Source organism: Lipotes vexillifer, unplaced genomic scaffold (genome assembly GCF_000442215.2).
Source record: "Lipotes vexillifer unplaced genomic scaffold, Lipotes_vexillifer_v1.1 scaffold1829, whole genome shotgun sequence".
NCBI lineage: Eukaryota > Metazoa > Chordata > Mammalia > Artiodactyla > Lipotidae > Lipotes > Lipotes vexillifer.
In genome coordinates, this window is record NW_006790200.1 from 821,574 (window position 1) to 846,982 (window position 25,409).

General features: G+C 45.0%; 1 protein-coding gene and 1 pseudogene across 2 annotated transcripts in view; one reads left to right on the top strand and one right to left on the bottom strand.

The window, feature by feature from the left end:
• The window catches only part of AZIN1 (antizyme inhibitor 1), a 32,512-nt gene extending 32,069 nt beyond the window's left edge, over window positions 1-443 (bottom strand). For both annotated transcript variants that reach the window (NM_001301814.1, NM_001291788.1), the window contains exon 1: window positions 92-443. The gene's annotated coding sequence lies outside the window, so the exon portion shown is untranslated. The remainder of the gene's footprint in view (window positions 1-91) is intronic.
• A 13,006-nt stretch (window positions 444-13,449) lies between these two features.
• On the top strand, window positions 13,450-14,218 carry LOC103088124 (60S ribosomal protein L7a pseudogene; annotated as a pseudogene).
• Window positions 14,219-25,409: the final 11,191 nt, after the last annotated feature.

Here is a 25,409-nt window from a genome sequence, read left to right on the forward strand (position 1 = left end):
GGGCGGCGGGGCCCAGCCGGAGGCACCCGGCAGCACCCCAAGGCCGGCCCCGCGCCCCGGCCCCGGCCGCGCTCCTCGGGTCGGTACTCACGTGAGATAACGGCCCAAAGAGTCGGGTAAAGCGTCTTCTCTTTTTAGGCGGAATTTTTAAAGAGGGATGTGGTTACCTTGAGCAGAAATACCCAAGGCGGCCTGGGCCATAGGCTGCGGGGACGACGTGGGGGGAAAAGCGCGGCACCGACACCAGCTGTGCAGCAGTGGCGGCGGCGGCCGAAGGAGAGAAATAGAACAACAGCGCGGGCAGAAGAAAGGCGAGGGCTGGGTGCGGAGAGGATTCAGCCTCGTCACACCACAGAGCAGAGAGCGAGAAAGGATGAGAAGAGGCAGAGAAGGCGAAGAAACGAAACACCGCAACCGACCGAAGAGCCAGAGAGTGTGAGAAGGCGGTGCCAGAGACGCCATTATTTATACAAAGGGGGCGGGGCCTAGTGACGTCGCAGCGGCCGAGTAGCCGCGGGAGCCGGGCGGAGCGGGGCTGCGGCCCGGAGAGAAGGGAGGGGGCGGAAGAGAAAGGGGTACGGCGCGGAGGGAGAGAAAGGGGGTGGGGCCGGGCGACCCCGCGATGCAGGTGCCGGTCGTCCGGTAGCTTCCCTCCCTCGGCAGTTTCCCCGCCCGTGGAAGACCGTCGCGCGGACGTGGGCGGGCGGGGGATAAGGGAGGTGGCTCCGGCAGAACGCTGCATCGCTCGCGCCCCCGCCGCCTGGGCGCCTGCGCTCACGCCCGAGGCGGGCCCGGGCGCCTTAGGAATTGGGTGTTGCAGTATGGTGCAGTAGGAATTTTTTTTTTTTTAAGGAGTGGCATTTATGTCTTCCTTTTTAAAAGAGTTGGTGCAGTCAGACCCAGTCCTTATTAATGAAGGACCAGTGTCGGAGAGGGCATTACCGACGTTACAAGGGCACATTACTTTAACCCCCTACGTCTCGTTGCGCGGACATTTGAATTTTACTACTCCATAACAAACTTATTTTTACTGGCGAACCTAGGACGACCTTTTAGTTTATTCTCATCTTTTATTCTCATGGCTTTTAGTTTATTCTCATCTTTTTAAAATGCCTTCGCGCTACTCATCAGAAACCCTGAGTCCTCCCGTGCTATTGCCTTGCAACTCAGACTCAATGAAATATGTACTGACACACCCCTCCAAAATCTTTGAGATAAAGACCCAGACTTTTTTCCTCTGGTACTTCCCGACCGTCTGTTTACTTTGTGAGCTGCACTGTGGTTGATTACTAAATCGTGAGATACGAAAGTGAGAGAGAGAACATTCCTGAGTAGAACGGTAGCAACGCTGAAATGTAGGCTCTGGGATGAAAGTATTAGGTAGAAATCAGGAGCTGTGGACTCTTTTCCTGATTTCGTATCTCCATATTTCACTCTGCTGTCTCTTGATTTTCTCTTTCATTCCATAAAAATTCTTTTCGCTTCAAAACATTTATAAGCACAGCACTTTACTAGACCCCCTCCCTGGTGGAGGGAGGAGGGCTAGAAATGAATACCCCACTTGAAATCTTGCTTACAATCTAGCAGGGGAAATAAAACAACTACACAAAATAACTAAATTGTTGACAGATAGATAAAATGTTGCATGGAACCTAGTGGAAGTGGGAAATGATTGCAGCTAAGTGAGAGAAAGGCTGGTGGGGAAAGGTAGATTTTGAGAGCAGACATTCCAGACATGGGAAATAAGTGATTTTGAGAGCAGATATTCCAGGCAAGGGAACTATGTGAGAGAAGGCACAGAAATGGGCCAGTTCAGAGAACTGTGAGTGACCTTTGTGACTCCAACTTAGGGCATCGTGTTGCAAATGAGATGGAAAAGGTGGGTTAGGGTGAGATCAAGAAGGGATCAGAGCTTGGACTTCATTCTGGAACCATTTAATCAGGGGCATGATATACTCAAAGATATTTTAAAAAGATTACTCTGGCATCAGTGGAATTGAAAACAGAAAATGTGGAAGATGGAAACAGTGAAGGATACTCTTATAGAAGTTAAGAAGTACCAGGAGGTTTGGAATAGATGGGAGGGAAAAGTCAAAGAAAGTGTAAAGGTAATCTTGAATGTCAAGGGAAAGGAGAAGTTGTCAAATGATTTGGAGATATGAAACTAATCAACAGGGAGAATTCTGGAATCATGAACAGAGATAGAAATAGAATGACCTAGTTCGGAGGGAAGACTATGAGCCTTCCTTGAGCATAGTTTGAGCTGTTGATGAGATATCCGTGTAAAAATGGTCCAGGGCTTCCCTGGTGGCGCAGTGGTTGAGAGTCCGCCTGCCGATGCAGGGGACACGGGTTCGTGCCCCTGTCCGGGAAGATCCCACATGCTGTGGAGCGGCTGGGCCCATGGGCCATGGCCGCTGGGCCTGCGCGTCTGGACCCTGTGCACTGCGGCAGGAGAGGCTACGGCAGTGAGAGGCCCGCGTACCGCAAAAAAAAAGGTCCAAAAGCCCCTGGAAATAGGGAGATCTGGAGCCCTTTTGGCTGTGAACTGAGGAGCCTCTCCTACAGACATGATAATTAAGGAAATGTTAAGGTCTACAGGAAAAGGGATATAAGCACAGGACTTAGAGAAATGCCAGAGAGAAGATAGGCCAGTAAAGAGGACCAGCCAGAGGAGTTGGAGGAGAATCACAGAAGTACGATGTCAAGCCATTCAAGGAAGGTGTTTCAAGATGGAATGAATGATCAGGATGTCATATCCCTGAAACGGCTGCAAAGGGGTTCTGATTTAGGAAAATGGCAGGTCATCGGTAAACTCCAAACTCGGGTTAAGAAGTCTGGATTTTTAACACAAAAACGTTTCAATCATGGGAGTGATTTGAATTTTAGAAAAGGGGAGAGTGTAGGGGTGGGAAGAAAAAGGACTATACATGTGTGGCAGGGAGAACACTTGGAAAGCTGTTATATTGTAAGGAGAATGATAAGGGCCTGAAAACAAGTTATGTGTGACCTTTAACTGAATTTCAGTGGAGTGGGAGGCACAGACACATGGCAGAGGTTCCAGTGGGGAGCAGCTGAAGTGAAGTCAGTGAATGTCCACTCTTTCAACTGGATTAGACCCTAATCCAACATCATTTATACAATGAAGCAACCCAACAATTTATCATTCAAACTATGTGCCCTCACAATTAGTATTTGTGTATTCAAATCTAAATAATTCTAGCTTTTAATGAATACAATAGAGCCTTAAAAACTGTATTTCAATGAACTAGACAACATAGTATGTAACTTTAACAGAATGATAGCTGCCTAATGAGAACAGCATATTTAATTGTGTTTCGGGTTTGAGGTTTGGGTTTTTTTTGCCAAGTCAGGTTACACATACACAAAAACACAGGTTGTGCCAGAGAAAGTATTATCATTAAGTAGAGAGCCTTAAGATAAAATGATATAATACCATTCACACTTAGATCATACTGGTCTGTTGATTCAAAGTTGTTTGCCTTTGTGCCAGTAGATATAAAAGACTGAATGAATTAGATTGTTGATAAAGACAAGTCACTCAAAAAACAATAGGTAAACCTAAAATTACGAACCTGTAATAGAAATATCTTGTAGTCACATATATAAATGTGACAAAATAAAGAGTCCAGTGGTAACTGAGAGTGAAAATCCTAATTTAATGGGAATGTTTAAAGAGAGCTTAATAAGAATTTCTATTGCTAAGGTACATTCTTAGAGTACGCCTTATTATGTAGAAAAGCAAAATATATAGATTTCGAATAGTTAAGACATTCACACTTTAATATGTTATGATATTTCAGTTGTCTACCACATCTTTTTGTGCACTGATGATATTCGAAAAAGCTAACTTGCTTATCAAGAATCTGGTGCTATGTCTTTTACGGACAGGTAAAAATGAGTAATTACTCACTTGCTCTGTAAATTACTTTGCTGAGCACAGAGTTCAGATTATACACCATTCTCTCTTTGAACAGAATTGATATAAGGTGCTATCCTTTATTTGCTAAGAATCTGTTGTTATAATCTTTTAGAGTCGTAATTCCTTTACCTAGGTTGATTTTCACCTCATATGAGGAATCACTTAATTTGGAAGGAGACTTTTTATTGTCATATTTAATTTTTTTTTCTCACAAAATGTAGGGATCAGGTCAGCAGGGGTTATGTGGCATTCCAGCCCAGGTGCCCTGCATCCCAGCACTGATTTGAAATCGCTCATGTCCATCACCCATATCTTTGTCCACAGGACAGTTTGAACTATAGAATGGTATGCCTGGCAAGCAAAGGGTGAGAGAGCCCAGATGCAAACCCAGTTTGAGGAAAAAGAATTTTTTTCTATTTTCATTGCAATGGTTGCGTATGTCATTAGATATGGGTCAGCATATCTCCCAAGTGACTTGGATGATTTCTAAGATAAGCACGTCATAAGCAATACACTGACGTCTTTTATTACTTCAAGAAATAACAAATTACTCACTGTTAATTTAAGAGGACTGTTTTTGAAACCTGTGTAAAAGGACAAAGCAATAATCCAGTTTTACAAATTAAATGTAACATACAAGTATTCCCTGGTGCTCCAGTGATTAGGACTCCAAGCTTCCACTGCAGGGAGCACAAGTTCGATCCCTGGTCAGGGAACTAAGATCCCACATGCCACACAGCTTGGCCAATAATTAAATAAATAAATAAAAATTTTAAAAAGAAATGTAACATACATGACTAGAATAATCAATGGACCTGACCCATGAGTTTACTCCCTCATATCTTTTTCTAATCCTTGGAAGTTAGGAAATCCTTGGAAAATTAATCTCATTTTCACTTTGCTGTCAGGCATTATCTGATAAGTGTTTTGTTTGTTGGGTAATACATAGCAAGATAAGCTTGTATCTCTCTGTCTCAAAACAACTTCCTGGCAGATATCCTAAACTTTTTGGTTCAGGGCATATAGAAGATCGGAGCTCTGAAATCTATTCTTGTCCAGTTTGAATTATGATTTACTCTATTTTTAAAAATAAATAACCTAGCCTAGGTGCTGTCACCTGAGCACCTAAATGATTATTAATAAGTAACTGCGGGCTACATTTTATTTAATGAGAATTTTTTGTTACTTTGTCATTTAACTTGAAGTTTTGCAAGTTCTTGGATAAACATTTATATCAGTCTAAATTTGCTTTACCTAATACTAACTAAAAGGAGGAAAGACCATGCAGTAAAGACAATAAAAGATTAGTTCCTTCTTTACTTATATAGGGAGAAGAAACAAATGACTTGATTTCACAAAAGTAATATTTTTGTGTCATTCAACCGTCTGTAACAACAGTAGTTTGAGAATCTTCATTTCATCTAGGTCCTACTTGTCTAAATCATTTAATTCTAAGCCACCTCCATTGTTTTTATTTATTTAATTTTTTTGGCCATGCAGCATGCAGGATACTAGTTCCCTGACAAGGGATCGAAACCGTGACCCCTGCAGTGGAAGCTCAGAGTCTTAACCAGTAGACCACCAGGGAATTCCCCTCCATTGCTTTTAGAAAATGTATTCCTCATTCTTTTGGGAGAACATCTCCCCTGCCATACCCTGAGTTCTGCTGGGAACTGCTACCTTCTCAACCTTCTGCCTTGCTGGGACAAAGTAACCAGTTTAAGGGTTGACAACTTCTCACCCTCTCTTGGGGGCAGAGGCAGCTCAATAACGATTGGCACATATTTGATTCAGACCTTGGTTGGAGGGAGGAGGAATGGACGAGGGAATCATTTTTTCTTGAGGGAATCATTTTTTCTATGGCTCAAGTCATGACAGTATGAGCCAGGAGCCGCTGCCATAAGGGTCCCAGTAGAAAGCTATGTGAGAAAATGCAGCCACTGCTCATCATGAAGAAGGGATAGTCAGCATTCTAGTTGTCCCATTTTTCTTTTCTTGCTCTTCAGTTATGCCAACAGAAAAAATTGTCTTTCTTAAGTTTTTAGTTCCAACTAGCTTTCTGTTACTTGCTACTAAGAATCAAAGCCTACACAAGAGAGTGAAAGGAAAAGACCTTCACTTAGGTTAAAAAAATCAATTGCACGGGAATTACCGGGCGGTCTAGTGGTTAGTGCTTTCACTGCCATGGCCCTGGTTCAATCCCTGGTAGGGGAACTAAGATCCCACAAACCGTCTGACCAGCCAAAAAAAAAAAAAAAAAAACAAAAGACAAAAAAAAAAAAAAAAAAAAAAAAAAAATCAATAGCACAAGTACAAGACAGGAGAGACCTATTGTTCATTAATTATCTAAATAGTACCTAGAGAAGGTAGTTGGCCACAAGCTTGCCATGAACTGATAAGGCACGTGTGGAATTGCTAAAAAACGAAACCAAAACAAAAAAAACTTGAATGCAATAATTTTGAACATTCAATAAATTAATGCATTAATAGAAGTACAGGTTAGAGGGAAGCAGTGGTTTGGTTTACTGTTTTGGTCAGAAACCAACCAACAGAAAAAGTAACATTTGGGGGGAAAATTTTTATTGTTGTAAAGTTCTAGGTAGCACATTGTACAGGAGAATGAAAATGAGATAGTTTGGAGGAGGATAGCCATAAAGGTGAGGAGATCTGGAAACAACATATTATTAGGAGTGATAAAAATATTAGAGATAAATTGGGGAGAAAAAAACACAGGGAAAATGAAAAAGAGGTAAAAGCAAAAGCTACGATTTTTTATACACCATGTGCCAGGCACTAATGCTAAAGCCCCTTATATTATTATTTAATTCTTCAGTAAGCTTGTCAGGTAGGTCTTACTATGCCCATTTTACAAATGAAAAAACAGAAGTACAGTGAGGTTATGTAACTTGCTCAAGGTCACCCAGCTAAAAAAGAAAATGTCCAGATTCATGTCCAAAGATGTCTAATGCCCAAGACCCAGCTTCAAGCCCCTCTACTATATTGCCTCTTTGGACTTGTCTATAGACTATGTCAAGCTCTACGAGAGAAACTACAGTGTCAGTCCAGACAGCAGAGCTAGGACCAGTGGGTTTCCTTGGCTAGATGTGCTATCTCATTCCCCCCCTTGAGTTTCCACAAGGTTTGGTTTGTGCCTTTCTATAGCCCCTTTAATTTCTTGTCTTATGTTATTGTAATTATTGTCTGAACTTTGTGAAAAGCTCACAAAGCTTCTTTATGGCAAGGATTTTATTCTTATTTTTTTAATCTGATGGAACACTTAGCACAGTGCCTTGCACATAGACCTCTGATTACTTCCTAACAGCATAGTAACTGGCAGTGCCCTAGGATGTCTTGTGGAGCAGAAAGCTATCAATATCTTGTCACTGGACTCACTCAGAGATACAGAGAGGATTTCTGCCCTGGGAGGATGTTGGAGAAGAGGGACCTCTTAGACACTTTCCTCACTTAATCACAAAGTAAAGGTGAAACATATTCATTACTACTCATTAAATATTATTTTTTAAAAACCAGCAAAATTTAGCATTATTTTAACTTTAAATGTGAAGATTGCATATTAATATGTGAAGTTCTATTTCTTTATAATGCATTATTTACTCATACTAAAATTAGGATGCATTTTATCTGTGATTAGCCATTATTGATTCCTCCTCCTCCCCAAGGAAATCAATAGCCTACAGTAGGAAAAAAAAGAAAAAGAAAAAGAAAAAGCAAGAAAAGAAAATGCCTCTAATTTGAGAGAACTGAATAGTGCTTGTTTGTTTGTTTGTTTGTTTTAATTTTAAATGGTAGTCATAAAAATGGAGATAAGCTATCCAAGAAACACTGGGGTGTTTTATGTTTACTTGTGTGCCTAATTACCAAGAAAAGAGTGTTTGCTTTTCAAAGAAAGTGAAGAAATAGAAAATGAGGGACACTATAATAGTATAACATTAAGAATGCTTTAAAAGAAAAAAGTCTCAGTCATTGTTCTTTGTACACAGAAACAATGGTGCTTAACAACATATTTGATTCCTAAGTCAAATTTCCAGCTGCCAGCAACAGCCCTTTAGTGGGAGATGATTTAACACAGAGGGTCTGTGTTGTGGCATGCCTCTTACTTCCCAGGCACCGTACCCACTGGCAGCAGAGTTACATGACCATCAAGCACTGGGATCCAACATTTGGTTGCTAATACCACAGTAAAATGATGAACCAAACCTTTTAGTTGTTAGAGAACGATGGTCAGAAAATCAAAATCAATATTCTTCCAAATATGATGAGCTGGCATTACTCAGGGCCTCCCGTCACCTCTTGTTATGGCTTCTGGTTGCTTAGATCTGGGGGAGTTAGATTAGACTGGGCCAAAGCCTGAGTGATCAGACAGCCCCAACGAGTAATTCAGACTTACAGGGAAGAAATGGGACTACCCATTCTACAGTGATAGCCCTAGTCATGAGGAGAGAAGCCCTTAGAGAAGCTCCTTAATGTTCTGTCTTTTTTTTGTGTGTGTGTGGTACGCGGGCCTCTCACTGTTGTGGCCTCTCCCATTGCGGAGCACAGGCTCCGGACGCGCAGGCTCAGCGGCCAAGGCTCACGGGCCCAGCCGCTCCACGGCATGTGGGATTCTCCCGGACCGGGGCACGAACTCGTGTCCCCTGCATTGGCAGGCGGACTCTCGACCACTGCGCCACCAGGGAAGCCCTGTTCTGTCATTTTTGATACTTTGGGAAACTGCCAAACCAGCTTACTTGAAGTTCAGCCATACTCATAATCCTACGCATCCAGAATACTGAATGTATGGGTGAGGAAAGCAAGAAGGTACTAGAATGTGTGTCAACTATGTGGGCCTACAAAGCTCACAGAATTAGTAAAATCAACAATGAAAAATACAACTAGAATTTCAGCTTCATCGTACTAGAGTCATAGCACTGAAAATGGGAGAATAGCCTTTGTGTTTTTCCTAAGTACATTCTAAATTGTAATCTTAAATTTCTGAATTATTTCATGCAAGTTTTTAGTTGATCAGTGTGCTCATAAAATATTTTTAGAAAACAGATGAAACTTAGGAGGGCTAATTTAGTAAAATGGGTTTCAAGATCTTGTAGATTGTGTTAAACTATTAGGATTTCTAAAGATATATTTGAAATCAAATGATAAAATCCTGTGAATCGCTCAATGTTTCACATTTTGATAAGATTGGAGACTTCTCAAATTAGGAAATATTTTCTTCATGCCTGCCATATTTCCACTCAACTTTAAAATCAGTTCCTAAGAACTCCACAGTCCAAATTATAATCGTTGGATGAACTTTTGACTTGGCCATCTTGTCTCCTGATAAACTCCTGTTTATCCGTTAAGAATCAGTGCAAGCGGGACTTCCCTGGTGGTCCAGTGGTTAAGAATCTGCCTTCCAATGCAGGGGACTCGGGTTCCATCCCTGGTCAGGGAACTAAGATCCCACGTGCCACAGGGCTACTGAGCCCACGCACCGCAACTACAAAGCCCACCCGCTCTGGAGCCCACGTACCGAAAGGAAAGATCCCACGTGAGGCAATTAAGACCAACACAGCCAAAAAAAAAAAAAAAAAGAATCAGTGCAAGCATAATTTCCCTCTAGGTAAAATTGCCTTCTTTGTGCCCCACCTGTGCCTGTGCCCACCTCAGTGGATTCAATATTTATTAAATTGCCAATTTAAGTGAATTAGCTACAAAAGTAATGAGCATGAGTGTCTAAGAATATAACTTAGATATTATGGCAGGCAGCTGCTAAAATGGCCTCCAATAATCCTGCCCCCTAGTATTCACACCCTTATGTAACCCTTTCCCCTTGACTTGTTTCTAATGAATAGAATTTGGCAAAAGTGATGAGATGTTACCTATGAGATTCGGTTGTATGAGACCGGGCCCTCTCTCATTCACTCACTTTCAGAGAGAAGACAGCTGCCATGTTCTAAGTGCCCTTATGGAGAAGCTTACATGGTAAGATACCAATGTCTCCAGCCAACAGCCAGGGAGCGGAGGCTGCTTCCAAGCTCACTCAAAGCTTGGAAGCAGATTCCCCAGCCACACCCCACCCCGACTCTGGCAGGCCTTGATATGACTGCAGTCTGAGACCCAGAGAAGGTCAATAAATTGTCAAGTTCCTATAGCTAACAAATAACAAAGCCAAAATTCCTGTCTCTTTTCTGCCTCTTGATTCAATTCTCTGCTGTCTCCTCCTATGGCTTTTCTCCTCTTCTCACTCCCTTGGATAATTCATCCATTCCTACAGTTATTTGACAAGACGATTCCTATGACTTGGATAATTCATCCATTCCTACAGTTATTTGACAAGACGATTCCTATGACTCCAAAATGGATATCACTAGTTTTGATCTGTCGTTAAAGTACAGCTCTGAATGGCCAACTGCCTCTAGGACATCTCTTCTAGGATGTCCTGTGTTACCTCAAATTCAAGATTTCTTTATCTATATAACATTATACTTAGTTGTTTCACATGGTTAGATGCAAGGTCTCACTTAGCTGTAAGATTCAAATGAATCTAGGTCCCAAACTAAGTTCATCACTGTCCACTCCTTCCACCTAAACTGATCTTTCTCTTTCAGGTCTCCCCTGCCCATGCTTGATATAACTCTCAGCCAGGTTCAAATTTCTGAAAAATTTTAATTCCTTCTTTTCTTTCTCTCTCCCACATATAAACCGAGTTCCGTTTGTTTTTATTTTGAAATTATGATTTTTTCTCCTCTCTAGTCCAATCCTATACCATATCATGTTTGGATAGTTGCAAAATCTGTGGCAAGCCCAATTTTTCCTGCCCCAATCCACTTAGCACGGATGTTTCTCATACTAATCTTTCTTAAATGCTGTTTTCATGTCCTTCCACTGGTAAAAACCCATAATGAAGCTTTGTTTCTTACAAATCATATCTTTTTTTTTAACATCTTTATTGGAGTATAATTGCTTTACAGTGGTGTGTTAGTTTCTGCTTTATAACAAAGTGAATCAGCTATACATATACATATATCCCCATATCCCCTCCCTCTTGTGTCTCCCTTCCACCCTCCCTACCCCACCCCTCTAGGTGGTCAAAAGTAGACTGCCTATTTTCTCTTCATTTGTTTGGTCTGGTGGGTTTTTACCTTCCTCCTTCATCTGCTGTGTGTTTCTCTGTCTTCTTATTTTCCTTAACTTACTGTGTTTGGGGTCTCCTTTTCGCAGGCTGCAGGTTCGTAGTTCCCGTTGTTTTCGGTGTCTGCCTCCAGTGGCTAAAGCTGATTCAGTGGGTTGTGTAGGCTTCCTGGTGGAGGGGACTGGTGCCTGTGTTCTGGAGGATGAGGCTGGATCTTGTCTTTCTGATGGGCAGTACCGCGTCCGGTGGTGTGTTTTGGGCTGTCTGTGACCTTATTATGATTTTACGCAGCCTCTCTGCTAATGGGTGGGGTTGTGTTCCTGTCTTGCTAGTTGTTTGGCATAGGATGTCCAGCACTGTAGGTTGCCGGTCGTTGAGTGGAGCTGGGTCTAGGTGCTGAGATGGAGATCTATGGGAGAGCTTTCGCCATTTGATATTACATGGAGCCGGGAGGTCTCTGGTGGACCAATGTCCTGAACACGGCTCTCCCACCTCAGAGGCACAGGCTTGACACCCGTCTGGAGCGCCAAGACCCTGTCAGCCACACGGCTGCTAGTGTTGGAGGGTCTCCTGCAGAGGTGGGGGATGGCTGTGGCTCACTGTGGGGACAAGGACACTGGCAGCAGAAGTTCTGGGAAGTACTCCTTGGCGTGAAGCCTCCCAGAGTCTGCCCACAAATCATGTCTTAACTCCTCTGCTGGCTTATAAGGCTCTTCAGACCCCAGCCCCACCCTTGGGAGCCAGCCTTCTAAACCCCCATACAAACCTTCAGCTTCGGTTTGTCTGGTTTGCTCGTGGGCCCTCGAGTTATCCATGATTGTGTCTGCCTCAGAGACTTTGTACAGTTGTTTTATTGTCTACCCAAATTCTACTGTCCGAAGTCCCAGCTGAAGTCCAATATCCTGTTTGAATCCCAGGAGGCCTGTCCCACTGTGACTAAACTTGACATCACAGGTCTTTCTGGGCCTTTAAGGCCACTATGACTCACTGAACTACCCTATTCCCATTCCATATAAGTGCCAAAATGTGAATGCCTCTGGTCATCCATCTTATCCTGTACACTGGTCCCCAAACTTCCCTGTGCCTTCCCACACGCATTCCCCAGCTGCTCCTTTCCTTCTCACACTTTTCTGTTTTCTCTGGAACCCCCATTTCGTGGTCAACAAATCCTTCCGCATCCCCAGTCTGTCTCCCATTCCTTGCCTTAACTGAAACCTGGCTATCGTCTTGAATTGAGGGATGTTTACTCTAACAAGCCTCACATACTTCAGGGTTGGAAGGCAGGATTGGCCATTTCCCAGCTCCACAATATTACTGCCAGACCATTACTCTGAAAATAAATAGGAGATTAAGTCAGCTGGCCTGCCCACGCCCTACCCATGCCTGTATCATCTGACACCTTGCTGCCACTCCCACAACGATTAAAAAAAAGGCACTTAGGTCATTGTCCTCCTTTCCTAAAGTAAAGTTCCTGTATTATAGCTTTAAAACAACTTTCGTTATTCTTTCTCCTTAAAAAGATACTATAGTAATAAAATTCCCCTATAATCTCAGCTATCCCCACCCCACTCCAGTGATGGCCACCATCCCTAACTGGACATGTATCCTTCTGAAGTTGCAGTCTTGAATCTCCTTGTGAAGTCAATGTCTTTGGAGATAAGGTTTGGGTCACCTTAGCCATTTTTACTGCTCAACTCCAGGGGCCCTCACCTGCCCTAAACTATTCAGTATTGGGGTCTTCAATCCCAACATTCCTCCCTCTGATTGCAGCCTCCTTTACCTTCCAGCAGCCTCATGCCATCCCCATACCTGCTCTTCAGGTAAAATTGCCCAATTTTTTTTTTTAAATCAAGCTGAAATCAACAAAATGTATAATTAACCATTTTAAAGTATAAATTCTGTGACATTTAGTGCATTCAAAATGCTGTGTAAATACTACCCAATCTGCAGATTCAAACGTGATTGCTATCAAAATCTCAACGGCTTTTTTTTTGCAGAAATAGAAAAACCCATCCTAAAATTCAAATGGAATCTCAAGAGAATAGCCAAAACAACCTTGAAAAAGAACAAAATCGGAAGACTCACACTTCTTAATTTCAAAACTTACTACAAAGGTGTAGTAGTCAAAATAATATGGTACTGTCATAGGACAGACATATAGACCAATGGAAGCTAATAGAGAGCCCAGAAATAAACCCTGAATATACGGTCAAACGCTTTTTAACAAAGGTGCTAAGACCATTCAATGAGGAAAAGACAGTCTTTTTAACAAACAGTGCTGGGAAAACTGTATATCCACACGCAAAAGAATGAAGTTGGACCTTACTTTACGTCATATACAAAAATCAGCTCAAGCTCTCTCTGCCAGCCGTTCAAGATGCCGCAGGGAAAGAAGGCCCAGGGGAAGAAGGTGGCCCCGGCCCCTGCAGCCGTGAAGAAGCAGCAGGCCAAGAAGGTGATCAATCTCCTGTTTGAAAAAAGGTCCAAGAATTTTGGCATTGGACAGGACATCCAGCCCAAAAGGGACCTCACCCACTTTGTCAAACGGCCCCGCTATATCCGGCTGCAGTGGCAAATCCTCTATAAGCAGCTGAAAGTGCCTCCTGCTTTTAACCAATTCACCCAGGCCTTGGACCGCCAAACAGCTACTCACCTGATTAAGCTGGCCCGCAAGCACAGACCAGAGATGAGGCAAGAGAAGCAGCAGCGGTTGCTGGCCTGAGCTGAGAAGAAAGCTGAGGGCAAAGGGGATGTCCCCACCAAGAGGCCACCTGTCCTTCAAGCAGGGGTTAATACCGTCCCCACCTTGGTGGAGAACAAGAAGGCTCAGCTGGTGGTGATTGTACATGACATGGATCCCATTGAGCTGGTGGTCTTCCTGCCTGCCCTGTGCTGTAAGTTGGGGGATCCCAACTGCATCATCAAGGGGATGGCCAGGCTGGGACATGTGGTCCACAGGAAGACCTGCACTCGGAAGACAAAGGGGCTCTGGCTAAGCTAGTGGAAGCCATCAGGACTGATTACGATGATATGACAACATCTGCCTTCACTGGGGAAGCAACATCCTTGGTCCAAAATCAGGGGCTCGCATTGCCAAGCTGGAAAAGGCAAAGGCCAAAGAGCTGCCTACCAAACTGGCCAGGTGAGTGTACACTATTGAGTTTTCTGTACATAAAAGTAATAAAAATTCTTTGGCCAAAAATAAACCCAAACAAACAAAGAAAAATTAGCTCAAATGGGAATTCCCCAGAGGTCCAGTGGTTAGGACACAGTGCTTTCACTGCGGGGTCCTGGGTTCAACCCCTGGTCAGGGAACTAAGATCCTGCAAGCCACGTGGTGCAGCCAAATAAAATAAAATGAAATAAAATAGTATAGGGCTTCCCTGGTGGCGCAGTGGTTGGGAGTCCGCCTGCCGATGCAGGGGACACGGGTTCGTGCCCCGGTCTGGAAACATCCCTCATGCCACGGAGCGGCTGGGTCCGTGAGCCATGGCCGCTGAGCCTGCGCGTCCGGAGCCTGTGCTCCGCAGCGGGAGAGGCCACAGCAGTGAGAGGCCTGCGTACCGCAAAAAAAAATAATAATAAAATAAATAAATAAATAAATTAAATTAAATTAAATAGTATATGAGCTATGTATTATATGCACACACACAGAAACTGTAAACTTCGTGAGATTTGGAGCTGTATCTCGCCCCAGACATTTTTTCCCACAGGTCTAGTACACCACAGTCTTGTCCCACAGGAAGTTTTCAATATATATTTTGAATTAAATGAATGAAGGAGAGAGAAAGAATACTCTGTTTAATTCTTCCATTACCACCAGCATTATTTTTCTAAAATTCAGAGACGATCAGGCCATTTTTGGCTCCGAATTCTTGCATGACTTCCCTCCCAGTGCCACCGGAGTCAAGTGTGGGCTCGTTACCTGGCAGGCAACTTCCCTCCCTCCACTCTCTGCATCCTCTCCACCTCATCCTCACCACGGTACAATGGAGGGAATGGCTTTGGCCTTTGTGCACTTGGTAAAATAGGGGCAATAGACACCACCTCAAGGATTGCTGAAACGATTAAATGAGGTGACATCTGCAAATGTCCGGCATATACTTGAGACCAGTCAATTCGTGCTGGTTTCTTTTTCTCCCTCCTGCACCCTGCTCTTCAGCCACATTGTAGTTTTTGCTGTCTCAGAGCACACACATAGTTTCACTCCTCCAAGTTTTTGCTTATCCTTTTCCCACTGCTTCACATATGTCCTCCTGGTCACTCTATAAAAATTTAATGAACACTTCAAGACATATCTCAAAGTGCACTTACTCAGTGAAAGTTTTCTGACTCCCCCAGGAGATTTAAAATTGTCTGGGGGCTTCCCTGGTGGCACAGTGGTTAAGAGTCTGCCTGCCAATGCAGGGGATATCGGTTCGAGCCCTGGTCTGGGAGGATCTCACATGCCGCGGAGCAACTAAGCCTGTGCACCACAACTACTGAGCCTGTGTACCACAACTACTGAAGCCCACGTGCCTAGAGCCCATGCTCTGCAACAAGAGAAGCCACGGCAATAAGAAGCCAGCGCACCTCAATGAAGGGTGGCCCCTGCTTGCCGCAACTAGAGAAAGACCACGCACAGCAACGAAGACCCAACTCAGCCAATAAATAAAATAAATTTATGTATTTAAAAAAAAGCTGTCTGGGAGGAAGAAAAGCTTACCTCTACCCTTCTAGGTTCTTCTGGCTGGTCTATGAATGAAATTGATGTAAGACTGATGAACAGGAGAAAATCAAATTTTAATCTGTGCATATGGAAACCCCACAGAGACAGAAAAATAAAATGAGGCATATATGCCATCCTGAGCTAAGGAATGGGATTGGGGCCTGGAATTTCCCAGGACAGGAAGGCAATTTCAGAATGATAAGAAGAGCAGATGGCTGGGAATTCCATGTTTACTCTGCCATATAGATGGCGCTGCTTAGATAAAATTTATTTCTGGTAATAACTTTTTCTGGGAAAAATCCCCAATTTTAATTCTTCCAGGTAGTTAAGGGAGGGGCAGTAGTTTCTCTTGAGCCTACAGGGTCTCCATTGCCTTTAGCACAAAATAATCCGCATGCCAAATTAGCACACCTTAGGGAGGCCTGTTCTTAACCCTTACAATCCTTTTTAAAGCTTTCATGTAATTTTGTAAGTTTCTTAAAAGTTTTCTTTTTTAAAAAAATTTATTCATTTATTTATTTATTTATTTTTGGCTGCATTGGGTCTGTGTTGCTGAGCACAGGCTTTCTCTAGTTGCAGCGAGCTGGGGCTACTCTTTGTTGCAGTGCGCAGGCTTCTCACTGCAGTGGCTTCTCTTGTTGCCGAGCATGGGCTCTAGGCACACGGGCTTCAGTAGTTGTGGAGCGTGGTCTCAGTAGTTGTGGCTCGTGGGCTGTAGAGCTCAGGCTCAGTAGCTGTGGCTCACGGGCTTAGTTGCTCCGCGGCACGTGGGATCTTCCCGGACCAGGGCTCGAAGCCGTGTCCCCTGCATTGGCAGGCAGATTCTTAACCACTGTGCCACCAGGGAAGCCCCAGTTTCTTAAAAGTTTTCTAAGAAACTTTCATAGAATTGTCTTGTATTATAATTATTTGTGGGCATATCTTATGGGCATATATGTCTTATCTTCAGAGCCCAACACAATATTTATTAAATTGAATTGATTTTTTTTTTTTGGCTGTGCTTCAAGGCTTGTGGGATCTTAGTTCCCTGACCAGGGATTGAGCCCTGGGCCCTCAGCAGTGAAAGCATGGAGTCCTAACCACTGGACTGCCAGGGAGTTCCCTTGAATTGAATTTTTTTGACCAGGAAATGTGGGGCTTAGATTTCATAAATGAAATACATCATAAAGGCTTTCCAAGTACAGTGTCCCTATAAGTAGCTTCTCTCTTTATGTGATAACATCCAGCCTGGCAATTTAGCACCCTTGCCACCCACAGCTCTCTGGAAGATATAGCTACACAAGACAGTGTAAGATAATGTGACTTCTAAGGATGGGCGGTGGAGGTGATGTGGGTGGGGAAACGCACAGCTGATTGGACCAGGGGTGAGCACACACCTGACCCAGCAAGAACCAATCATTTGCTCAGAAACGACTTGTGTGGCCCAGGTTTTCTCAGAAGAGCCAGGCTAGTTCCTTCCTCTCTGAAGGACTTCAGTGTGTGTAGTCAATTGAGGGTGGGTCCTGGAGCTTACCAGCCATGGTGTAAGTCCAGGAGGAACAGTCAAGCTGTGCCTCTGGCAGGGTGAAGGAGCAGAGAAAGGAAGGCAAAATGGAGGAAAGGTGGAAGCTGGTGCAGAAGCAGAGACAGAGAGACACAGGGAAGAGTCACCCTGCTCCTGAGGGCTCCCCAGTTCTCTGGCCAATTTGAATGGAGCCCAGCAACACTTCGTTTTCTGTCCTTGGATCCTGTGAGATCTCTGTGTACTCTCAGTAAGTACCCCGTTTTACCTCAGTTGGACTGATGTTTCTTACAGTCACGCACATCCTGGCTACGAAAAGGAAACTGTTTTGCTGAATCAACTCCAGCATGTAATGTGTCCAGTCACCTGAATTTATATCTCATCTTTGTCCCTCCTTCACTAGCTAATGATGACTTTCGGCAAAATTTTTGCTCACTCCGTCTCGTTTCTTTAATAGGTAAAACGCAATAATTTCATATCATGTTTTACCACTTATTACTTTCCATACATTATCTCACATGAATTTTTTTTAAGTTCTTAGAATATGGCAAAGAATTTTTATTCATATTTTACAGACTTCCCAAGATTTCTGTATACTCATGTCACCATCAGCCTACCTCAGAGAATGTAAATATTTTTTTAAAAGGATAATAAATTGTAGCTTGAATGAATGAATTAATACACTCTAAATGAATGAATGAATAAATGAATGAATACACTCTAAGATCTCTTCCATGAGAATTTTTGTTGAAAAAATTTCAAGTCATTAGAGGTAACAGTGACTTCATATTCTAGTTATATAAGTCCTGTTTCAAAATATATTGATACTGAGTTCAATAGTAGGACCACTAGATTGAAGACCTCTGGTTATGATAAAATGCTATATTTCTAAAAATATGCATAATATTCCTGCCTGTGGCATGTGCTTCATGAAGGATTCCAGTTACCATCTGGAAGTTTAATTTCAAGGCTACAGGCTCAAGACCTTACCTAGACCTGTGAGCAATACCTGGTACTTTCCCACTTTAAAAATATGCTATCTTGGGTCACAAAGAACTTTCAGTACTAGCATGATGCCACACAGTCCTGTGTCCCAGAACTTGCTCATGGTGTCCCCAAGGGCACTGACACAACCTGACCAGGTCCCACCACAGGCAGCTTTCTTCCTCTCCTTCCTACCTGCCAGGGCTGCCTGACAGGCTGATTCTGCTCCGGGCTCGCAGCCCATACGTGGCTTAGGGGGAGGCCGATCGTGCTGCTCCCCAGAGCTGCCCTGCACTGTTCCACGCAGAGTCCTGCTGAGTCACCACCTTCTCCTCCCAGCTACCGCCATCAGGCCACATGGCTTCTTTCTCATTTCAGCCCGAAAGAGAAGAGTACCCTAGGCAAACTAGGCGCGAGCGCAAAAACACAACCCCCTTCCTCCCTCACACCAAAAAGCACGTCCTTATGTGATGCAGGGATTAACCAACACAGCGTGTTATAATTACACCCACCTGAAAAAGAGACGGATAGGAGAAACCAGGTTTGGGGCTGGTTCACTGCTGAAAGAGCTGACCCTCAGTTGGACCTGTTCAATACCGCTCCAAGAGAAGCACCAAGTGTGTGTGCTGGAAGAGATCATAACTTTCAGCTCTTTTGCTATTATGCTGATAGCTCCCATTATAGTCATATGTAATAATGTCAGTGACATTGACATCATATGCTATGTTAATTCCTGTATGTACATTCTGTACGTAATAGAATGCATATAAAGCCTTTAACATAGTGCCTGTCACAAATAAGTGTTCAATGAATGACAGATATAGAAGCAGTGGTAGTATATTATGTTATTATATTGCGTAATATATTATTATTGCAGTACTAGTAGTAGTATCTTATTTATCCCACCCCCAAATCTTTGCTGAGCTTTTGCTTATCCATCAGTCATCCCTTCAGGAAACATCTACCGAGCATGTTCTACGTATGGAGCACTGTATTAGGCCCTGGGGGCACACAGAAGAATAGGCCCATGCTCTTTCAGGCATGGGTTCCAATCTAGCTTAACCACTATCTTTCTGGGTGGTGTTGGGCATGCTCCTTAAGCTTTCTGAGATTAAATTTATTCACCTGTTAAATGAGTACAATAATTTCTGTGTCATAGGATTCTTGATGGAATTAGAAGCACATGCAAAGGGCTTAGCCCAGCACATTACTCATACAAGGAGAGGCACTTAATATAATCTTAGCATCATTTAATATGGAATTTTTATATGTCACTCTTAAAAAAGAATCCTGGGGGCTTCCCTGGTGGCACAGTGGTTGAGAGTCCAACTGCTGATGCAGGGGACACGGGTTCGTGCCCCGGCCTGGGAAGAACCCACATGCCGCGGAGCGGCTAGGCCCGTGAGCCATGGCCGCTGAGCCTGTGCATCCGGAGCCAGCAGGGAGGGGGCCACCCTTACTGGTGATTGGAGTCCAGCAATCCCACTGATTGGAGGTGGTGAGCCAAGCCCGTGTCGGGCCTCACTGACGCATGGCTGGGCTGAAGAAAGAGCTCATTGAATTGTTCATGGAAAAGAGTGGTGCCTGAGAGGCCAGAGCTGGAGAATGAGGCCGCCTCAAGCACAGGGCTTGGCAGGACACCAGGGTGGAAGGTACAGCGAAGGACTCCCAAAATCAGTTCTTGGAGCAAGGTTTTGCGTCACAAGCTGGCCACTGAGGGGAAAGATGGGCACTCGCAGGTTTTGCCTGTGTGTTGAGGTTCACTGCGGACATCAGATGTGTCTGAGCTGTGGCTCCGCCTTCGCGTGAAAGGGGAGACCTGGACCTGCCTGAGCAGGAGGCACCTGAAGCTGGACAAGTCAGGCTATGCCCTGGGGCTTTGTCAGCGGGCCCTGGCTTCTTGCTTCCTAGAAGCTACCTGCACAGTCAGGAGCGAGAGGCAGTGGTGGCCAGATAACCTGGGTCTAATTCTGGCCTGCCAGCTGAACGAACAAGGTCACAATGATAAAACATTATTTACTGTGTGCAAGCACTGCCCTAAGCACTTTGTGTCTCTTACCTCACTTACTCTTCTTTTTTTTTTTTAATAAAATTTATTTATTTAGTTTTGGCTGCTTTGGTTCTTTGTTGCTGCACACGGGTTTTCTCTCGTTGCGGGGAGCAGGGGCTACTCTTCGTTGTGGTGCGTGGGCTTCTTATTGCAGTGGCTTCTCTTGTTGTGGAGCATGGGCTCTAGGTGCTCAGGCTTCAGTAGTTGTGGCTCTCAGGCTCTAGAGTGCAGGCTCAGTAGTTGTGGCACACGGGCTCAGTAGTTGTGGTGTGCAGGCTCAGTAGTTGTGGTGCATGGGCTTAGTTGCTCCACAGCATGTGGGAATCTTCCCAGACCAGGGCTTGAACCTGTGTCCCCTGCATTGGCAGGCAGATTCTTAACCACTGTGCCACCAGGGAAGCCCCCCTCACTTACTCTTCGAAGCAACTCTGGGTACTATTATTATCCCCCTTCTGCAGATGAGGAGACTGAGGCAAGGGATAGTTAGGTAGTTTGCCCAAGGTCACACTGCCAGGTACTGATGGAGTCAGGATTTGAACCTGGCTGTGTGACTCTAGGAACAGAGCATTGGGCCGCTTTCTTACCCTGCCTCTGATTCTCCAGAATTGTAAAATGGGCTAAACAATGCTTCCTTCCTAGTGTGTGGTGATAGTCAAGTGGGATAACCCAGATAGCAGCGTGGGCACAGTGCCTGCATGCAAAACAGTGTGAGCTGCTGTTGGTGTGATTTATCATAGCCCTCTGAGGCCTTGCTACTCTTTCTGTTTCTTCTCAGATAACTTTTTTTTTTGCGGTACGCGGGCCTCTCACTGTTGTGGTCTCTCCTGTTGCGGAGCACAGGCTCCGGACGTGCAGGCTCAGCGGCCATGGCTCATGGGCCTATACGCTCCGCGGCATGTGGGATCTTCCCAGACCGCGGCAGAAACCCGTGTCCCCTGCATCAGCAGGCAGACTCTCAACCACTGCGCCACCAGGGAAGCCCTCAGATAATTTTTTGATTAAGCTTCATTAGCATTTCAGCTTCTTGGGTTGGGACACAGTGTCTATTTGGCATGCGTGGAGGGGCTGGGCAGCAAAGTTTAAAAACCCTGTGGGGTAAGTGGGGATTCTGTGCTTACCTGAACAGTATTCCAAGAATCCTTCAAGGATGGAAGTTCAAGTTTAGTCCTCTGAGCAAAAAGTTTAGAGGGGTTCTTCTCTGCCTTTGTTTAACTGTAAAAAAAAAAAAAAATTCTCCATAGTAATAACAACAAACCTCCTGGTTTTGTTTTGTTTTTTGTGGCTCCCAGCACTCACAGAAAAAGAAAACAGATAAATTAAAACCACTTATGTCCAAGGTTCCCATAGGTAAGAGAAGGAAAGCTTTCTCCTTCTTGGGTAGGGGCAGATATGTGGAGGCGAGGGAGGGGTTTCACAACCATTCTGGTGCCTCCCCTCCAATGCCAAAGCTGAGGCAGAATGAATGACTCAGGAGAAGCCCCAGGGAAATTCTAGGTCTTGCTTCCCTGCATGCCAAGGGGATTCTTGAGTCTCCCCTCAAGGCAGGGAGCCCCTCAGATGCAGCCCAGCCCCTCTATGGAGAGAAGTTTCTACTCACCCACCTCTTAAAGAAGGTACCTGTCGATGAAAAATTAATCAGTCGATCTAAGAAAGAAATGGAAAACTTTACTGGAACCAAATTTGAGGATTATAACGCGGGAAGAGCACATCAGAAAGCTCTGAGAACTGTTCCGCCGGTTAGAAGTCAAGGCACAGTTATATAAGTTGTTTGAGACAGAGGGCTGTACATAAATGACGTATTATTGACAGTTTACATAATCCAGATCTAAGCGTCATCGTGGTGGGTCATGTGACCCCTTATAAGATCAAGAAAGAATGTTATCTTTTAAGGAGTTGTCTTGTTGTAGCTCTTTATGGCTGAGCAGGTATTGCTGCTCATGGGGGAGGTCTGGTTGAAGTATAATGCAGATACACAATGCACAGTGAGGGGAGAGGGGAGGCCAAAGGGCAGAGATGAATTTATTTATTTATTTTTGCCTCACTGTGTGGCATGCGGGATCACAGTTCCCCCACCAGGGATTGAACCCATGGCCCCTGCAGTGGACTCGCACACTCCTATCCACCAGACCGACAGGAAATTCCCCAGAGAAGAATTTTTATGTTTAGATTTTTCTTGTCTTGCCTTAAAATATAAATTTTATTTCACATGCCTAAGGACTTGTGGATGTGGAGATTCTGGATTCCTTTTTTTGTTCCTTTTCCAGTTCTCTTGGGCTCAGCTGCGTGCTGCCTGGTCATTAGGGACCTGCCAGCCCAGGGCCCTTGTATACTCATGCTTATCCATAGCGTTGTAACTGCTCCAGTCCTGATGTCAGCACTCTAGGTCACTCCAGGTCCTGCTGGACCACTGTGGGAGGGACAGAGCAGAGAGGCCTGGGTCAAATGGGCTGCTTCTGAGATTGCCCCAAGAGACCTGCAGAGAGCTGGTGGGCTTGAGGATTAAAGACATGAAAAAGTGGCTCAGATTTCTCTTGCTGTTCCCATAGAGAGGCACTGGCTGATAGAAAATACTGTGCAAAATTTGAAGCTGTGGCAATGTTTGTATGTCCAACCATCTTTACTTCCATATCCGATCTCTGCAATTGCCTGATAGGGATGATTTGCCAGCCTCCAAAAATGTCTGTGGAGGGGAGCAAAGGAGAAGGCACTAAGGAAAGATGAGGGAAAGGGAAAAAGAGGGGAAACCAATATCAAGGACTCTCTTAGGAGATTTTTCAGGGAAGGTTAACCGGAAGCAAAAAAAAAAAAAAAAAGTCACAAGTTTTGTTTTTAGAGGACATCTGTGTATATAATTACAGCCCCACTTAGAAATGCTACAGGGAATTTTCCTTTTCCTCTGCCTCCTCCCATGCAACAGAAGGCTCCAGTTTGGATTTCACACACGGCCACGTTACACCAACTTTCAGGAAACTGGAGGTCAGAGCTTGATACTTCCTGGTGGGAAGGACCTCTGGGGGCTCTTGGGCCCCAAGGGCAGTAGCCCCAGGGGACTCCAGGAAGAATGATCTGGTTCACCTGTAACAAGTGGAGAGTGGCCAGTTCTGAAAGCTTGCTTTCAGAAAAGAAAAGCTGGATTTGGCTGAGCGATAAGCGTGGGCACCTTTGACCCTTTTGTGCTAGGCAAAAAGGGAGGAGGTTGACCTCAAAGAGATAGAGACTGTTTTCCTTTGGGCTAGAGGACCCAAGCTCTATTTTGTTTCTGCCTGGAAGACAAGTAGAGCTCATTCCAGTGCTGTCAAAGGTCACCAAATACCAGCATCCCTCGTCAGAGTAGGCGTGCTCAGTGTGGGCCAAAGACACCTGGGTTGGTGGTGGTAGATTTTGTTTTGTTTTGCCCTGCAAGAGTGGGTACAACAGTCAGTTAAGGTCTGGTTCCCCTGATGCCAAAAAACAAATCCTAGTACCTCCGGCTTCTGGCTCAGTTGTCCCCAGCCCTCGCAAGTAATCCAGCTGGAACGCGGAGAACAGAAAGGGACCGGATCCGCCCCTTCCTGTGGGTGGGGCCCTTTAGAGTTCTTGCCCAGGTCAGCGCACTTCCGCTGCCAGAAACAGAGCCCAGTGTTTGGGGCCCCAGCTCAAATGACTTCACAAGCCAGCAGCAATTAGTTGCCTGGGGCCAATGGCTCCCCACAATCTGCGTTGCTGAAGTAGTCTGTCACAAACTGATTTGTAATTCCAAATGTACCTGTGCCCCACCCAGTTGTCAACACCTTAGTAATTACCCTAATCCTAAAACCTGGTGCCTGGCAGAAAGGAAGAAGGAGGAGTGGGGATTCAAAAGAGCAGCTGCAGGGCTTTCCTGGTGGCTCAGTGGTTGAGAATCCGCCTGCCGATGCAGGGGACGCGGGTTCGTGCCCCCGTCCGCGGAGATCCCACGTGCCGCGGAGCGGCTGGGCCTGTGAGCCATGGCCGCTGAGCCTGCGCGTACGGAGCCTGTGCTCCGCAACGGGAGAGGCCAAAACAGTGAGAGGCCCGCGTACCGCAAAAACAACAACAACAAAAAAACAGGGCCTAGATGTGCCATCCAAGGCCTGCTAAGAAGAGCTTGCATTTACCCAGCACTCCCTCTGCCAGGTATGCACTAAACACTTCTTTATTTCCTGTAAACCTCACCACAGTGCTGGAAGGTGCCAGTGATTCCCATTTTGCTGATGGGGAAACTAAGGCTCTGAGAGATGGGGCCGTTTGCCACGTGGCCAGTAGGAACTCACATGGCCAGTAGGAACTGAAAGCAACTTTGAACTCTCACCTGATTCTCAAGCCCTGAGCTTTGCAGCATCAGGGTGTACTGCTGCTTCAGGCCGATAGATTAAACAAGGGTGGGTGCCAGGAGATGCCAGTTGAGCCAGGAAGGCAGTCATTGCCAAAGTGTCAAAACCAGAAGGGGTCTGAGACCTGAGAAGTGGCAGTCCAGTAGCTGGAAAGCACAGGGCCAAGCGGAGGTGTTGCTGGGACACCAAGTGGAGGCAAGAAGAGCAGACCCCGTGCGCCTGTTGAGGAGCATAAAAGGCAGCACCATTGGCCACTGCCTTATGCTAACCCGGTTTGGAAGTGGCAGAGGTGTGGAGAGCCAGGGAAGAGTTTATGAATTTGTGTTAATGTCATCTCCCAGCTAAAGGCTGGTGGGAACAATGAAGTTGATGTTGCTTAAGTCATATGCAAATATAAACTGGTCTTCTTCCAAGATGTTTTGAATGGAATGAATGCCCCATCCGGGGTACCTCCCAATACCTAGCCCCTAAAGAGCCCCAGTGAGGCTTCTCTATCCTTCCTAACCTCGGCTTCCTCCCCGTACCCGGCTGTGCAGGTGTCTCCCTGTAATAGTGAGGGCCAACCTCTCCACTGAGTGCCAGCACCAAGGCGTGGCACCACGCTATCTTCTCCCTCACCACACAGCCAGACATGCTGCTTGGTGGATCTGGGGTCACCCTCTCCATCTGTCTCTCTTTGATAGTTCCATTTTTCTTCCATTACTGTGCGTTTAGTGGTTGATGAATTCAGAGCATCACATACTTTTTTTTTTTTTTTTTTGTA